We start from the raw sequence: 12,242 nt of genomic DNA on the forward strand, positions 1-12,242 counted from the left end.
TGGACACTTCCGAGCAGAGCACTTTAGGGAACATCTCTGGTACACCCGCACCAAGCAACCCCACTGCCCTGTGACCCTTCATTTCAACTCCCCCTCCTACTCTGCCGAGGACATGCAGGTCCTGGGCTTCCTCCACCGTCACTTCCTCACCACCCAATGCCTGGAGGAAGAACGCCTCACCTTCCGCCTCAGAACACTTCAACCCCAGGGCATCAATGTGGACTTCACCAGTTTCCTCATTTCCCCTTCCCCCATCTCACCCCACCTCCAGCCTTCCAGCTCAGCCCCGCCCTCATGACCTGTCCTAATGGCCTATCTCCCTTCCCACCGATCCATTCCACCCTCCTCTCTGACCTATCACCCCATCCCCACCCCCATTCACCCATTGTACTCTTTGCTACCTTCCCCCATCCTCCACTCTGACCTATCACCCCCATCCCCACCCCCATTCACCCATTGTACTCTTTGCTACCTTCCCCCATCCTCCACTCTGACCTATCACCTTCTTCCCCACCCCCATTCACCCATTGTACTCTTTGCTACCTTCCCCCATCCTCCACTCTGACCTATCACCCCCATCCCCACCCCATTCACCTATTGTACTCTATGCTTCTTTCTCCCCATCCCCACCCCCTCTCATTTATCTCCCCACTCTGCAGGCTCCCGGCCTCTGTTCCTGATGAAGGGCTTTTGCCCGAAACATCGATTTTCCTGTTCCTCGGATGCTGCCTGACCTGCCGTGCTTTTCCAGCGCCAATCTAATCTAGACTCTGGTTTCCAGCATCTGTAGTCCTTGTTTTTACCTTATTGGAGGAGGAGACTACCGAGATAAGGCATGTTGTAGACACTGAACCAAGTTACAGGGATAGGGATGGTAGTCTGGAATGCAGTACATTTCAAATATGTGGAGGGACTATCGGGAAGGGAGGACGTTACAACGATAGGATCTGTTATAGGAATTAAAAATTATTGAAGACACTGGACCACAAGACATGCCATAGATACACTGTTGCAGAGTAGTGAGCTTTAATATAACATAACTTACATTGGGGTGGGGATTGAGCCTGGGGTGTGTGTGTGTACTGTGCTCCCCTCCAGCACTGTATCTGTCATGTTGTGTTCACAGATGTTTGGAGCCCTCTCATTGTTCTTTGCTCTGTGCACTGTGGGTGACCTGACTTCACTACAGGATTTATTGAAGGCTCCAGATCTCCTTTCCCTTTGTCTCTCTCTGGCAGACCAACTGCATTCAATGAGGTGATGGACGATCCACCCAGCAGCTGGGAAGGCTATTGAGTCAGGACTTTCCTGAGTACCTACAGGAGACAGAGAAATAGACAGAATGGGAAAATAAACAGATGCAGTGAGGGTTACACATGGAGAATGGCACTGAGTTCCACAGAGATCTGGAAAATGGAGCGATATTAAGTAATAGTCCCAGATTGCTGGAAGATGTCAGGATCACACAATTGTGTTGAAAGAATGGGTTTAGCTTCATGATGCCCTGGTATCAGTGCTCAGGGATGAGCACCCAGTGAGCAGGTGAAGTAATGGCCTAGTGGTATTATTGCGAGAGAATGTATCCAAAACCTCAGCTAATGTTCAGGGGAGGCAGGATTGAATCCCACCATCTGAAAAGGTGACATTTGAAATCAATAATTTTAAAAATAATAATTAACAATCCACAAATAAGTATGAAACCATTACTGATGTACAACAAATCCAAACACTTGTCCTTTAGTGAAGGACATCTGCCCATCCTCACGTGGTCTGCACGACATCCCCACAGCAAAGGGTTTGCCTCTCAATTACCCTCTGAAATGGCCGAGCAAGTTACTCAGTTCAAGGGCAGCTAAGGCTGGGCAAGAAAGGCTGGTCAGCCAGAGACTCACACATCCCATGCCTGATTTTAAAAAAATCTATTAGGATGGTCCCCCTGGAACTGTGCTGGGAGCAGTGTCCTGGCCAATCATGTCGGTAGGTTTATGGACAGGACATTAAACTGACAGAGAGGATGCAGGTGAAAGGAGCTTTCCAAATCCAAAGGGAAAAGGTGAAGCAATGGAACAGCATGGGAATGTGGCTGAAGACAAGCAGAAAGGACCAGGATGGGACAGAGTTTAACTAAAACTGTACATCAGCAAATAGATTTGTGAAAGAATATTGTGGAAGAGAGTAGATTACGTTTTTTTTAATGGACAACGTTGCTGCAATAAGGTCGATGGATTTGTGACACAGAGATAAAAGAGATTTAGACACCATGGAGACATGGATACAGGGTGAACAAAAATATTCAGTGGTTCGTAATCTTGTGAAAACTCAGGCAAAATGGGCAACGCTAACAATAATGGATACCAAAGGCATTACAGAGAAATCATTTGGCCGCAGATCATGAAGTAGAGTCAGTCTGAATGTACATTCTGGCTCCGACTTGCCAAGGACACAAGCAGCAGAACAGTTTTAGCCACCAAACAGCATTTCATTGCTCATCACTGCATTAAACAGGAACTCATTGGAATTTTTTAACAAAGGTATTATGATCATTTTGGAAATCTTCAATATTTGTATAATCTGGGACAATCATACGGTCAACATTGATATTGGAAGGAGTTTGGTTAATTTTTTTAAGTGTTTCTTTGAAAAACACATTGTGCAACTGTTAAGGGACATAACTATCGCAGAGCGACTGTGTAATGAAACTTAGTGAATGAGTAATGTCACCTGGAGAGATCCTCTGGGAAATTGTGATAAAGTGCAGTTTAAAGAAATATAAAGTTTTAAAGTGAATCACAGAAAGGACAAGCTACAACTAAAAACAAAAATAGCCAATGACATGAGTTGGAGAGGAGAACTGAACAAGGTAAACAGGCTAAACAGACTGAAGTATGTGCCTGTAAATGAACAGTGGAAAACATTTGAAGGGACAGTGCAAAATACTCAACAAAAGGACATTCCATTGAAACAGTAAAAACCTCAGCAAGAAATTCCTCACTCAGGACAAAAGGGATCATACGAGATTATGAGGCTGAGAAGATCACCAAAAAGTACTTAAAATCCTGAAGTCAGAGAGTGTTTTAGGAGTAAATGTTAATGGATTGGAATGGGTCTGCTCGCAGGAGGAGGGCTGTGGGAAGGGGAGCCACGGTCAGGGTTTAGTGACACAATAGGAACAGGGAGAGGTGAAGGTGCTGGCGGTGGTGAGAGTGTCACAGAGAGTGGTCAGGGTGTTACAAAGCCAGTACGAATTGCTGCAGCTGGAGGTGTTTGCAGAGGGAGGTAGGGACATATGTATTTTTATTTATTCATTAATGGGATGTAGGTGTCACTGCCTGGAACAACGTTCTTTGGCCCCACTGCTAATTCCCCAGAGGGCAGCTCAGAGTCAGCCATATTGCTGCGGGTCTGGAGTCACATGTCGGCCAGACCAGGTTAGAATATTTGATGTCCTTCCCTAAAGGAGGTTAGTGAACTAGATGAGTTCTTCCTCCTGATCAACAATGTTTTAATGGTGGCCCCACCAATATCTTTTACAGATACAACATGACATCCCAACTCTTACTCCTAATGCTCTCCCCGATGAAGGGAACCATCCCAAACACCTGCTTCACCAGCCTGTCTACCTGTGACACCACATTCAAAGAACTGTGTACCTGGGTCAATGGGTCACTGACTGACAACACTACCCAGGGCCCGAACATTAACTGTACAAGTCCCGCCCTGGTTTGTTTCACCAAAATGGAACACCTCACGTTTATCTAATTAAGCTCCATCTGCTATTCTTCAGCCCAATATCCCAGCAGTACTGTTCATCCTGTTGTATCATAGATAACCTTCTTCACTGTCCACTTTCCCACCAATTTCAGTGTCACCCAAAACAATTACTTACCAGGAAACCCATATTCCCATCCAAATCATTTATCCAAATGACAAACAACAGGGGACCCACTCCACCGCTGGTCACATGTCTCCAGTCAGAAAAACAACATGTCTCCCACCACCCTCTGTCTACAACCATCAAGTAAATTTTGTATCCAGTTCACTCGATCCTCCTGAATGCCATATCCTTTTACACTGATCTGAGCTTATTACCCAGTTTACCAGACAGAACACAGAACAGTACAGCCCAAGACCCTTCGGCCATGATTTCATGCCAACCTTTTATCCAACTGTAAGATCAAAGTAACTACATACCCTTCATTTTACTATTATCCATGTATCTGTCCAAGAGTCTATTAAATGTCCCAGATGTCTCTAATTTTACTCCCACCATTGGCAGTCCATCCGACCACCTACCATTCTCTATCCTCTTATCCATCCTCCATTCACCTTAAATTTACACCCCCTTGTAATAGCCATTTATGCCATAGGAGGAAAAGTCTCTGACTATTCACTCACTCTGTGCCTCTCATCACCTTGTTCACCTCCACAAAGTCGCCCCGCCCCCTTCTCCAATGAAAAAAGCCTTCGCCCCCTCAACCTTTCTTCGTAAGAACTGCCCTCCATTACAGGCAGCATCTTGGTAAATCTCCTGTGTACGCTCTCTAAAACGTGCACATCCTTCCTGTAAACAGGGGACCAGAACTGAACACAATATTCCAAGTGTGGTCTCACCAGGACGCTATAAAGATGCAGTAAAACCTCACGGCTTTTACAGTCAATCCCCTTCTAAGGGGAGCCAACACAACATATGCCTTTTTAACAACCCTACCAACGTGCGTGGCGATTTTGAGGGATCTATGGACACAGACCCCATGATCTCTGTTCCTCCACACTGCCAAGTATTCTGCCTTTCACCCTGTATTCTGGATTCAAATTCGACTTTCCAGAATGAATCACTTCACTCTTTTCCAGTTTGGACTCCATCTGCCACTTCCAGCCCAGCTCTGCGTCCTGTCAATGTCCCATTGCAACCTACAACAGCCCTCCACATTCCCCACCACTCCACCGACCTCCGTGTGATTGGCAAACTTACTAACCCACTCTCCAACATGCACATCCAAGTCATTTACAAAAATCACAGAGAGCAGAGTCCCAGAGCTGATTGTTACAGAACCCCACTGGTCACTGAACTCCAGGCTCAATACTGTCCATCTGCTGTCACCCTCTGTCTTCTCTGGGTCATCCAATCCTGTATCCAGACAGACAGATTTCCCTGTATCCCAATTTTCCTTCTTTTCTGAATGAGCCATCAACGTATTCTGCCATATCCTCAAAGAATTCAATAAGGTTTGTGAGGCATGACCTGACCACTCACAAACCCATACTGACTGTGGCTAATTTAACTATGGTTTTCCAAGTAGTCATAAATCCTGTCTTTATAGTCCTCGCCAATAATCTGCACACCACAGACATTCAACCAAATAAGTAATTTCCAGAATTCTACCTCCGTAACATGGCTCGGACTTTACAAATCTTCCGTCCTCTGCCATGTTCCCCAGAAGGGTACTGGAGGGTGGTGGGGGTTACAGAGATAGAGAGGAATATCAGGACAGGAGGATTTTGCAGACAGTAGGAGGGTTGCAGTGCCAAAAGGAGGCTTCAATAATTGTGAGATCTCATGGTGATGAAGGCATTTGAGGAGGGAGGATAGTAGAGAAATGAGAGTTTTCACAGTTTAGGTGTTTTGTTAGGGCTGTAAGTGGTTACTGAGTTGGGGAGGGTGTAAGCACTGGTGGATATTACATAAACATGTGGTTTTGGTTGCAATGCAGGAAGAGGATTCAGGAAGCTGGAGAGTATGGGGTCTGAACGAGGTTACACAAATGGGAGGAGTTGTCAGGAGTGGAGGTGTTTACAGAGACAGCAATGGTCTGATCTGGAGCAGAGGACCCAGAGTGGGAGGGATGGGGGGACTGGAGGTGGTTTCACAGGGAGGGAGGACCATAGACCCACAGGAGGTTACAGAAATGTGGAGAGCTGTAGGGCTGACAGGGGTTCATGGAGATGGGAATGTTGGGAGGGATGGAGAAGTTTACAGGGATAAGGATGTTTGTAGGCCAGGGCTGGATCACAGACAGAGACTGTTTTAGGGAGTTGAGCAGATTACAGAGATAAAGATGTTTGTATCGACTGGAAGAACAAACTGAGATATGCAGGGGAGTCGTGACTGAAGATTAGATTAGATTAGATTACTTACAGTGTGGAAACAGGCCCTTCGGCCCAACAAGCCCACACCTCCCCGCCGAAGCGTAACCCACCCATACCTCTACATCTACCCCTTACCTAACACTACGGGCAATTTAGCATGACCCATTCACCTGACCTGCACATCTTTGGACTGTGGGAGGAAACCGGAGCACCCGGAGGAAACCCACGCAGACACGGGGAGAACGTGCAAACTCCACACAGTCAGTCGCCTGAGGCGGGAATAGACATGTTTATAGACATAGGAAGGCTTAGGTTCTGGGGGTTATGGAGGCTGTGGAATCTGGATTTCTTTTCAGAGACTGGGACAACAATTTTGATCAGAAACAGTTTCACAGATAAGGGAGTATAGCACAAACAGGAGGAAGTTGTAGAGGAAGGTGACGTTTAAACAGATAGTGGTGTAAGAGCTGGACAAGGTTACGGAGATGGGTAGATGGTGGAGACACAGGAGGAACTTACATTGACATGAGGGTGATAGTGACAGGAGGGTGTTAAATAGATAGTGGGTTTTGTAGGGACTGGATTGGGAGAGGCACAGGCATGGAGTGAGTTTGACAGATCAGGAATACTGCAGAGACCTGAGAGGATTACACTGATCGGGATGGTGGTCGGGTCTCCACAGACTGTTGGTGTTTAGGGACTGGAAGAGATTTGGTCGATAGGGAGGGATGTAAGAGCTGCAGGAGCTTATGGAGAGTTGAAGAGTTGGAGCAATTTGCAGAGGTAGGTTTCTCAGACAGGAGTAGGTTATAGATAGTGAGGGTTGTGTGGTCTGAGTAAGTCAAAAAGAGGAGAGTTTTCGGGTCTGGAAGAGGTTACACTGACAGGGACAGTTGAAGAGACTGAAGCAAAAATACATGGAGAAGGTTACACAGATAGGGAGGTGAATAGGGACTGAAGGTGAATACACAGACATGGAGGGTTGTATTGTTAGACGGAGCTGAGAGGGATAGGGACTGGTGTAGGGATTTACACAGATAGGGAAGGTTGTGTTTTTGGAGAAGGTTACACTGATACAGACAGTGTTAGGGAGTGTTTAGTGGATTACAGAGGAGCTCAGAGAGAATGTATTATGGGGAGTGGAGGAGATTACAGACACAGAGATGGCTGTCGGGTTGAAAAGACCTTCTACAGATCCTCGGTGCTGTAAGGCTGGAGGGAGGTTATAACAGTGAGTGTTGCCAAGACTTAATTACTTCACTGATATAGAGCAGGTCTCAGCATGTAACTGTCAAAGGGGAGTTGAGACAGTCCAGATGAGTTTTCAGAGATACAAATGTTTATGGGAGTTTCAAGAGTGAACAATGATTGGGAGTGCTGTACCAAATGGGAATAGTTATAGGGAGGGTTCGAAAAGTAGGAAGAGGTGACAGACATATCGATCTTTGTAAGGGCTGGAGAAGGTTACATAGGCAAGGAGTGTTTTAGAGTCTGGAGGAGATTACAGTGTTAAGGAGTATATTGGGGATAAGGCAAGGTGTAAGAGATGGGGATGGTTGACAGGGCTGGACAATAACCTGAATAGAATCGCCATCGTGTGCAACCAGGCCATTCGGCCCAACCAGTCCATTCCAAACCTCTGAAGAGCATCCTACCCAGACCCACCCCTCTACCTATACATTAAACCCTACATTTCTCATGGTGAACTTACTTAAACCACACATTCCTGAATACCACAGTCAATTTATGATGGCCAATTCACTGATGGTGCAAATTTTGGACACACACACACACAGCAAGGGAACGACATGCAAACACACGCGGCGAGGGAAGGGGATACCCGCGGGGACACGCGGCGAGGGTGGGACACGCGCACACACACACACAGAGGGAGGGACACACACACACACACACACATAGCGAAGGGGTACACACACAGTGAGGTAGGGACACACAGCGAGGGAGGGACACACAGCGAGGGAGGGTCAAGCACACACACCGCAAGGGGGAGGGCATGTGCACACAAATTGAGAGGGGGCACACACACGCAAAGCGAGGGAGGGACACACACAAATACACACAGTGAGGGGGATACACGCAGACACACAGCGAGGGAGGGACACACACACACAAAGCGAAAGAGGGACATGCACACAAACACACACACCCAGCGAGGGAGGGACACGCACACACCCAGCGAGGGAGGGACACGCACACACCCAGCGAGGGAGGGACACGCACACACCCAGCGAGGGAGGGACACGCACACACCCAGCGAGGGAGGGACACGCACACACCCAGCGAGGGAGGGACACGCACACACCCAGCGAGGGAGGGACACGCACACACCCAGCGAGGGAGGGACACGCACACACCCAGCGAGGGAGGGACACGCACACACCCAGCGAGGGAGGGACACGCACACACACAGCGAGGGAGGGACACGCACACACACAGCGAGGGAGGGACACGCACACACCCAGCGAGGGAGGGACACGCACACACACAGCGAGGGAGGGACACGCACACACCCAGCGAGGGAGGGACACGCACACACCCAGCGAGGGAGGGACACGCACACACCCAGCGAGGGAGGGATACACACACACAGCGAGGGAGGGACACGCACACACACAGCGAGGGAGGGACACGCACACACCCAGCGAGGGAGGGACACGCACACACCCAGCGAGGGAGGGACACGCACACACCCAGCGAAGGAGGGACACGCACACACCCAGCGAGGGAGGGACACGCACACACCCAGCGAGGGAGGGACACGCACACTCACAGCGAGGGAGGGACACGCACACTCACAGCGAGGGAGGGACACGCACACACACAGCGAGGGAGGGACACGCACACACACAGCGAGGGAGGGACACGCACACACACAGCGAGGGAGGGATACACACACCCAGCGAGGGAGGGATACACACACACACACAAACACACACACGCAGACACAGCGAGGGAGGGACAAATACACACACAGCGAGGGAGGGACACGCACACACCCAGCGAGGGAGGGACACGCACACACCCAGCGAGGGAGGGACACGCACACACACAGCGAGGGAGGGACACGCACACACCCAGCGAGGGAGGGACACGCACACACCCAGCGAGGGAGGGACACGCACACACACAGCGAGGGAGGGACACGCACACACACAGCGAGGGAGGGACACGCACACACCCAGCGAGGGAGGGACACGCACACACCCAGCGAGGGAGGGACACGCACACACCCAGCGAGGGAGGGACACGCACACACCCAGCGAGCGAGGGACACGCACACACCCAGCGAGCGAGGGACACGCACACACCCAGCGAGGGAGGGACACGCACACACCCAGCGAGGGAGGGACACGCACACACACAGCGAGGGAGGGACACGCACACACCCAGCGAGGGAGGGACACGCACACACACAGCGAGGGAGGGACACGCACACACCCAGCGAGGGAGGGACACGCACACACACAGCGAGGGAGGGACACGCACACACCCAGCGAGGGAGGGACACGCACACACCCAGCGAGGGAGGGATACACACACACAGCGAGGGAGGGACACGCACACACACAGCGAGGGAGGGACACGCACACACCCAGCGAGGGAGGGACACGCACACACCCAGCGAGGGAGGGACACGCACACACCCAGCGAGGGAGGGACACGCACACACCCAGCGAGGGAGGGACACGCACACTCACAGCGAGGGAGGGACACGCACACACACAGCGAGGGAGGGACACGCACACACACAGCGAGGGAGGGACACGCACACACACAGCGAGGGAGGGATACACACACCCAGCGAGGGAGGGATACACACACACACACAAACACACACACGCAGACACAGCGAGGGAGGGACAAACACACACACAGCGAGGGAGGGACACGCACACACCCAGCGAGGGAGGGACACGCACACACCCAGCGAGGGAGGGACACGCACACACACACACACAGCGAGGGAGGGACACGCACACACCCAGCGAGGGAGGGACACGCACACACACAGCGAGGGAGGGACACGCACACACACAGCGAGGGAGGGACACACACACACACAGCGAGGGAGGGACACGCACACACCCAGCGAGGGAGGGACACGCACACACACACACACAGCGAGGGGGGGACACGCACACACCCAGCGAGGGAGGGACACGCACACACACAGCGAGGGAGGGACACACACACACACAGCGAGGGAGGGACACGCACACACACAGCGAGGGAGGGACACGCACACACACAGCGAGGGAGGGACACGCACACACACAGCGAGGGAGGGACACGCACACACACAGCGAGGGAGGGACACGCACACACCCAGCGAGGGAGGATCACGCACACACACACACACAGCGAGGGAGGGACACGCACACACCCAGCGAGGGAGGGACATGCACACACACAGCGAGGGAGGGACACGCACACACACAGCGAGGGAGGGACACACACACACAAAGCGAAAGAGGGACATGCACACAAACACACACACACAGCGAGGGAGGGACACGCACACACCCAGCGAGGGAGGGACACGCACACACCCAGCGAGGGAGGGACACGCACACACCCAGCGAGGGAGGGACACGCACACACCCAGCGAGGGAGGGACACGCACACACACAGCGAGGGAGGGACACGCACACACACAGCGAGGGAGGGACACGCACACACCCAGCGAGGGAGGGACACGCACACACCCAGCGAGGGAGGGACACGCACACACCCAGCGAGGGAGGGACACGCACACACCCAGCGAGGGAGGGACACGCACACACCCAGCGAGGGAGGGACACGCACACACCCAGCGAGGGAGGGACACGCACACACCCAGCGAGGGAGGGACACGCACACACCCAGCGAGGGAGGGACACGCACACACCCAGCGAGGGAGGGACACGCGCACACCCAGCGAGGGAGGGACACGCGCACACCCAGCGAGGGAGGGACACGCACACACCCAGCGAGGGAGGGACACGCACACACCCAGCGAGGGAGGGACACGCACACACCCAGCGAGGGAGGGACACGCACACACCCAGCGAGGGAGGGACACGCACACACCCAGCGAGGGAGGGACACGCACACACACAGCGAGGGAGGGACACGCTCACACCCAGCGAGGGAGGGACACGCACACACACAGCGAGGGAGGGACACGCACACACACAGCGAGGGAGGGACACGCACACACACAGCGAGGGAGGGACACGTACACACCCAGCGAGGGAGGGACACGCACACACCCAGCGAGGGAGGGACACGCACACACCCAGCGAGGGAGGGACACGCACACACCCAGCGAGGGAGGGACACGCACACACCCAGCGAGGGAGGGACACGCACACTCACAGCGAGGGAGGGACACGCACACTCACAGCGAGGGAGGGACACGCACACACACAGCGAGGGAGGGACACGCACACACACAGCGAGGGAGGGACACGCACACACACAGCGAGGGAGGGACACGCACACACCCAGCGAGGGAGGGACACACACACACCCAGCGAGGGAGGGACACGCACACACCCAGCGAGGGAGGGACACGCACACACCCAGCGAGGGAGGGACACGCACACACCCAGCGAGGGAGGGACACGCACACACCCAGCGAGGGAGGGACACGCACACACCCAGCGAGGGAGGGACACGCACACACCCAGCGAGGGAGGGACACGCACACTCACAGCGAGGGAGGGACACGCACACTCACAGCGAGGGAGGGACACGCACACACACAGCGAGGGAGGGACACGCACACACACAGCGAGGGAGGGACACGCACACACACAGCGAGGGAGGGACACGCACACACACAGCGAGGGAGGGATACACACACCCAGCGAGGGAGGGATACACACACACACACACACAAACACAGCGAGGGAGGGACAAATACACACACAGCGAGGGAGGGACATGCACACACCCAGCGAGGGAGGGACACGCACACACCCAGCGAGGGAGGGACACGCACACACCCAGCGAGGGAGGGACACGCACACACCCAGCGAGGGAGGGACACGCACACACACAGCGAGGGAGGGACACGCACACACACAGCGAGGGAGGGACACACACACACACAGCGAGGGAGGGACACGCACACACCCAGCGAGGGAGGG

The 12,242-nt window shown here is 53.1% G+C and overlaps 1 long non-coding RNA gene across 1 annotated transcript in view; it reads right to left on the minus strand.

Moving 5' to 3' along the window:
* Positions 1–1,095: 1,095 nt before the first annotated feature.
* Positions 1,096–12,242, minus strand: part of LOC140458619 (uncharacterized) — a 29,519-nt gene continuing 18,372 nt past the window's right edge. The window contains exon 3 of the long non-coding RNA XR_011953619.1: positions 1,096–1,316. This is a non-coding gene — a long non-coding RNA (uncharacterized lncRNA). The remainder of the gene's footprint in view (positions 1,317–12,242) is intronic.

This window comes from Chiloscyllium punctatum, chromosome 33 (genome assembly GCF_047496795.1).
Source record: "Chiloscyllium punctatum isolate Juve2018m chromosome 33, sChiPun1.3, whole genome shotgun sequence".
Lineage (NCBI taxonomy): Eukaryota > Metazoa > Chordata > Chondrichthyes > Orectolobiformes > Hemiscylliidae > Chiloscyllium > Chiloscyllium punctatum.